Source organism: Octopus bimaculoides, chromosome 1, assembly GCF_001194135.2.
Source record: "Octopus bimaculoides isolate UCB-OBI-ISO-001 chromosome 1, ASM119413v2, whole genome shotgun sequence".
Lineage (NCBI taxonomy): Eukaryota > Metazoa > Mollusca > Cephalopoda > Octopoda > Octopodidae > Octopus > Octopus bimaculoides.
The window spans coordinates 180150354-180157936 of record NC_068981.1 but is presented as its reverse complement, the minus strand read 5'-3'; positions in this window follow the sequence as shown (position 1 = coordinate 180157936).

The following is a 7583-nucleotide window of genomic DNA, read 5'->3' as shown; positions in this document are numbered from 1 at the left end:
AATATATATATATATATATATATATATATATATATATATATATATGTATGTATGTATATAGAAGTACTCAGTATGGGATTTAATTTATTAAACACAGTTCAACAAATTCCTTCATAAAAGAGATACTGACTGGAGTGACGGAAGGAAATCAGGAAATTATCGAAAGTTCAGAGGAACGGCAATAATTTTATGAACAATAGAACAGATAGTGGAAAGATACATAGCTTTAGTGTCTGAGATGTTTTAATGTATTAATGTGTGAAGTTTTCGAGAGAGTTAGATGGTTCTTGAGGAACGGATGAAGAGGTTTGACAGCAGCAACACGGACTGTGTTGCATCTTACGTGTGTTTGGAGATCACAAAGTCATATAAGTCGTTGTTTTTGCTGACAAGAAGTTTGAACATAGACATTAAAGAACCGAATGCTTTGCAATCCAGACATGTTAACAATGCCTATCAGAATAAATGAATGCTATCAGGGAAACAATAAAACGGAGATAAGTACAACAGCAATTATAAAAAATATATAGTCATAAACATAAGAGTATAAAAAGAAAGAGAAGAGTGAGGTTAAATAATTAGAAGGTTAAAAAGGAAAAACAAAACGAATTCATAGTCTGATACAGATAACGTAAATTGTTTTTGAGAACGTATAATTAACAGAGGAATAATGTAACAATTTTCTGTTACAGAAAGACATTAATCTAAATTTAGACAAAAATGAATATATATATATATATATATATATATATATATATACAGAAAACAATACTTGATGCGGAAAATTGTAGACCATCTAAGGATAGGATGTAGATTTAAAGAAAATTTATGAATAACAGTTATTTGCATGGAAATAATTAGCGGTTTACTATCATAGAAAACTCGTAAAACACATTTGGTTAGCTATTAATCATTAAATATATTATAAACAGCCCGTGCAGCTAATGTATTGTGTATGCTTGTGTGTGTGCGTCTGTGTGTGTGCGTCTGTGTCTGTGTGTGTGCGAGAGAGAGGGAGAGAGAGAGGAAAAGGGAGAGAAAGAAAGAGACATGGAGAGCAAGAAAAGATGAGACTGAAAGGCATGTAGAGAGTAAGAATGCAATTAAAATACGTGTAGCTTACAAGGATTTGACTAGCTGAAATTTCGTATGACTGCGTAGTAATTTCTCGTTATTCTTTCTTTCCTTCAAGATGTCTACTGATATATTAATATTCGTTTCTCCACAGCAACATTAAAAAACACTGAAATAAATGAAAAACATTAATGAAGGAAAATAAGAAAGAAAAGAAAAAACAATCAGTGATTGAAATAGATATAAAAAACATATTTAGTTGAAATTTCTCTAAAGAATTGAGAAGTATTTACGTGAACATACATAACAATATAGCGTGTTTAAGTTATAAAATTAACTCATCTTTTAAGAAGCGTAATTTTCATGGTATTTTATGCTATTTCGGAGAAATCATTTTTACAGAAAATGGACAGGTGAGCCGAATGAAATTCCAGTAACGAATTCTCGTTGAATCATTGTGTATTCTTCGAAGACTAACACCTGACCTGGCTTTGGTATTTTAGGAAGTCTTTGAAGTGATAAAAGAAAGTTACTCAATTGGAAATTATTTGGATCAGTTTTTTTTGTTTTTTTTTTGTAACGGAAATAAAATCGCGTAAGATAACTTTAGATGCATACCCATTCGTTCAGAGTGAAACAACCATAAAAGATCGGATCGGATATGTGGAAGGAAACACTTAAAATATTGTTTGTTCTATCCACATGTAAGATCCGTTATTAACGAAAATATAACATACAATGTCTGCAGTTGTTTTTAAATAGTGGTGAGGTGCTTTTCAAAGTAGAACTTAACCGAACATTCTTAGAACATAATCTTACAAGAAACTTGTAGGATATTCAACTTATACTTCTGTAGTTTGATATGAATATAATGATGGATTGAACCAGATATGTGACAGAAGATACATAACTGGAAACTTAAAATTTTGGAAGTAATAACTTTTCGAACTCTGTATTCTAATATTTCGAAGGCCAGATTGAAGCTGTGATAGTTTAATAGCTGTTTCTGTTAGTGATTAGCACCTATAGTCGTATTAACACATGTATCATTAATCTCCATTACAGCAGGTCAATTGTCAGCTCTTGTTTAGCTCGCCAGCAACGTCCTGCAAAGTGCAAGTGTCTTTCCCTTATAATGGTGGAAACAGGCTGGACATCTCCGTACAGCTTCTTGGTGCGGTGTGTTACTCTTTACTCTTTTACTTGTTTCGGTCATTTGACTGTGGCCATGCTGGAGCAGCGCCTTTAGTCGAGCAAATCGACTCCAGGACTTATTCTTTGTAAGCCTAGCACTTATTCTATCGGCTCTCTTTTGCCGAAGTTACGGGGACGTAAACACACCAGCATCGTTTGTCAAGCGATGTTGGGAGAACAAACACAGACACATAAACATATACACACACACATACATATATATATATATATATATATATATATATATATATATATATATATACATATATACGATGGGCTTCTTTCAGTTTCCATCTACCAAATCCATTCACAAGGCTATGGTCGGCCCGAGGCTATAGTAGAAGACACTTGCCCAAGGTGCCACACAGTGGGACTGAATCTGGAACCATGTGGTTCGTAAGCAAACTACTTATTACACAAGATAAGTTTAAGACTGATCTTAACATTCGGGTGTAAGTTCCGTCTAGCTTGAATTCCAGTTTCTTGCTTCATATCCAGGCTGTTGCACGGAAAAACTCCTTTTTAGTTAGGGTCGAACATCATTTGGCTATCCAAGGTTTTACATTCTTTTCAGTTGAAACTATCTCGGAACCGAGGTATCTAAAATCATTCACTTGGTTGATGGTTTCTCCTCTGATGCTAAGATTAACAATAGTCCAACATCTTGAGCAGATAATTGCAGACTATGAAGTAACTGGCTGTAACTTGATATTGTGTCAGAGAGCAGAGATAAATCATCAGCAGAGTCTACATCAGTTATTTCTTGAGCTGGGTGTCCGATCTATCTTCGCGAGTGGGAAATCGAAGCTTTGTAGATTGTCAAGTGATGGTCTGAGAACATAATCCAGAATGCTCACGAGAGAAGAAACGTCAGTGTGTCCCCCTGGAGTACTCCGGCTTTCAGATCAAACAGACTTGTAAAGCATGGCCGTACTCGAGCAGGTCTCTCCGAAGACATCTCTCAACTAATGCAGGACCGAGATGGATAGTATGCGAGTCTTAAATATGCCTGAACATGTTCAACCAGATGAACTGATATTTGTTGTTTGGCTTGCAAATAAATAAGAAAATTGGAACTTTTAAAATTCAGCGCAATTCATTGAAGCTGCAGCATGGAGTTCATTTATAATAGTTGTAAATTACTTTCTGCGTAACTATGCTGAAATAGTCGACAACATACTGGAGGACATTCAAAATTTGGGCGCAAATATGAGCATAAATGTGCACTATTTCTACAGTCAACTTGATAAATTGCCTAATAATCTTGGTGACACAAGTAATGTGCACGGACATACAACCAATGCAATACAGGAATCAAAGCAGATGCAACTTGCATGTGATGCCAGACTATTGCTGTAATCTGTCTCATGGTCTCACTGAAGGTCAGTATGCAAGGAAATCATTCAAACGCAAATTCACGAGAAATTAGATATAAGCAATGATGTAATTTGAAAATTTCTTTCTAAGTTTTCAGTAGAATTTTAATAAAACATTCTGATTTTGAAGAAAAGCGAATTTCTATGTATGTTTGTATATCATACCGTATTCCTCATAAGCTCTATTAATGAAAAAAATAATGAAATTCTGTGAACTAGAAACTTAAAATCTTGACGTGATTGTAATAAATGGATGTCATTTTTCGGATCCTGCGTGTCAAAGAAAGAAGAAAAAAAAAAAAAAAGAAAACCTTACTTTAGGCTCAAAGTTTTTAACAGCAGAGAATATATTCGGCTTTACGGAGAACAGTAAATCTCATCTGTTTTGAGCTTATATTTGAAATTTTTCCCCTCATGTAACTATGATGTGTAAGTATAGAAAACATTTTATCAAATATTATTTGACGATCAAACAGTTTTGAAATGTTTTTGTTTGTTGCACCGGGATTATAGTTTTAGCTTGACATTATTAATTACCTTCATAAATTTGTTTTATTCTCCTTTGAATTTTTCGAACAATTTCCAAAATTTTCAAACGGAAAGCTCCGGTTCTTCCTGAGGTCTCTTCCCCCACCAAAATACTTTTCAGCTCCGTCTATGTGTACCACTGTTATTTAATGATGTTTTTTCTAATCTTTTCCTTTTTTACTCAATCTGTCCTCATTATGATAGTATCTTGAATATGTAGAAATCACTCAAGGTCTAACGAGACGACTCATTTTGTCGTCTATCCACGAGCCACCTTCACTAATAATAAACAAAATGTTGCATTTTTAGGCTGAATTAATTTTCAGAGATTTTGAGATTGGGAAAATATAATTATCTCATTATAAAAACAATGTTTGCTTATTTAAAATCATAATGTGATAATAATGCTTGTTTATTTTTAATGGTGTTATAGTCCTGTTTGTTTTTATATTGTGTCAAGCTGTGCATTAGCAGACATTTTCTCTTTTTTTGTACAAAGATATTTATAAACTTGCTAATTTTTCTTATGTTTTTGGAGATCCGATACATAATAGATATAATATAACTTATTACTGCGACAATAGAAAATATTAATCATTCTTCAATTCCAAATTTCGGCAGATTTCGAAGCGTTTGATGTTATAGACTTAACGTATTCTGATTCAACATATTTAGAAAACACGAATTGTGACCAAGGTTTTCTCTGTGTGACAATCTCAGAAGGACAGGCAGTCATGTTGTACTCTGACGATGAATCTGAAAATGCTTCACTTGAAAATAAAACGTTCTTAATAGTGGAATCCGATGTTGCTTGGTACAGCAGATTCAATGTCTCAAACCTACAGATAATATTAACAGCTTAAGAAATGATTCCACTCAAATACATCTCAGATATGTAGAGTGTTTAACCTGGAGTATATCAGGAAATGTAGCATCCGGTTTCTGCTGTCGACAATTTCCGGTCAAATCAAGACCATTACATAAGCATAATTTTACTTAGTCAAGCTTTCTTGTTTCTTAGCTGCTGGACAGAGCAATGCTTTGTCTATTTAGGAGAAGTTCTAATTCCATGTCCCGGCGTCTTCTGTATGGAGTGTCTAAGAAAAACTGTCTGAAAGGAATATGTCTGTGCTATCCATGTCTAACGAAGTTTATACAAAGCAAGTTCATAAAATAATTACTACCTAATTTCCTTGATCTCTGTTTTACAATCAACGGAAGTAAGATGAATAAATACTACAGTGGTCAATTGAAAGGCAACATAGAAGAATCTTTTGAATGTGAAGGTGAAAAATATTTTGCATCGCAAAACTACGCTGTTATATGTCGTTGTATGTTGCTCGGTGCTATGACAGTGCTAGGGTAGAGAGCGGAAAAAATCACTGCAGTTAAAGAGAAGTTGCATGCCAATCGTTGTTTATTGTTAATGCAATCGAGTCAATCTAGTATGGGGTTTTTCCCGAATTGTTGCACCACTGCATCCTTTAAACAGCTCAAACCGCTTCAATTTGCTGTAAAATTGTCCTTAAATAACTAACATCTTTTTCTAGCTGTGGATGGTCAATACTCATATGCAGAAATCCATGGCAAAGAAAGGATCAGACATGTTTTGCCCAATTGCCTGAATCTTGAAGACATTGTGCTTTGTTTAGAGGCAAAATACCGAACTAGGCGAAATGCCGACTTATGTTGTTAGAATGAGACATCGTCATATTTCATATTTCATTCACTTTTTTACATTGCAACTTGGCTGTTACATTGTCTCTTTTGTAATTTTTATCCACATTGATTCTGGCCGAACCTTGCACAGGCTGCTAAAAAACTATGGTACAGTTCTATACACACATACACAGACATACAAAAACAAACACCCATATATACATATATGTACATGCTTAAATACATGTATAAAAATAAATGCGCCCTTTTAAAGCTTAGCCAGGCTCATGGGCCCGGTTTCCCGATTTCAATGGCGTATGTGTTCCCCAAGTGGATGGGACGCCAGTCCATCGCAGCGTTACTCATTTTTGCCAGCTGAGTGGACTGGAGAAACGTGAAATGAAGTGTTTTGCTCAAGAACACAACGCATTACTTGGTCCAGGAATCGAAACCACAATATTATGATCATGATGCTGACACCCTAACCACTAAGCCACGCGCCTCCATTAAATACATGCATACATAATTACATACGTACTTACATGTCTACATACATACGAACATACGTCATACACACACACATACATACATACATACAAACAAAAATACCCTGTTATTGATGTTGAAATTCCAATGAAGCAACCTTGGATCTAGGTTAGAAACCGGTTCTTTCTCTATTGGTAAGAAATCTTGAAATAAACTGAATAATGATATACATATAATTCTCAATGTCAGGTGTAAGCTTTAAAAATGAATAAAGAAATTCGTAGATTTGCTTTGGTCCAATGGTAGAACATCTGTCATATTTACATGAAAAATGAATTCAACTCCCATGGACAGCCTTCGACTTTTTCTTCTCAAAGTGGTCTTTAAACCGAAGGTTTTCATTGTTATCTATTGCTTTATCTACTTCAAGATTGACCCTTCCAAAAGTGAATTTAATTATTTAAAGTTCTCGAAGTTTCTTAATTCTAAATTCTTAATACGTCAACCTTATATACATATATGTATGTGTGTGTGTGTGTGTGTTTGTGTGTGGTTATTTTGTATCCGTTTCTTTTCTTTTATCATTGCTGTATTATAAGCATAGCGTGAAATCAAACATATGAAAATACTATCTTATAAAAATAAAATCTTGTAAAATAATAAAATATAGTGAGTCATTGCCGACACATTGGCCTGAAAGATATCAATCGCTCTATAAAATATATCAGATTCAGCTTGAGAAGATTTCATTATAGAAATACATCAGTATTTCCTGGTAATATGCTGTAACATTCTGGGGTACATGATCTCGTAGTATCGCAAATGATAATAATAATAATAATAATAATGATAATAATGATAATAATAATAATAATAATAATAATAATAATAATAATAATAATAATAATAATAATAATAATAATAATAATAATAATAATAAATAAATAAATATTGTAGTCTAATACTAATAACATTGTACCTAAATATCATACTAATACCATAAAAGACTAAGAAGTTTGTCACATAAAATTAGATTGAGCATCATTTTGATAATTGAACGATAGAAAATGTACTTTAACAGAGTATGTCTAGCATCTGAAATACGACACTAAAACTGAATGCAGTTAAATGGGCAACGTTTCGCATTTGAAAATGGATATGTTAATAAAAACATTAGAGTATATTATAATTTGTATGTATGTATATACATATGTCTCTATGTATATATATATATATATATATATATATATATATATATATATATAT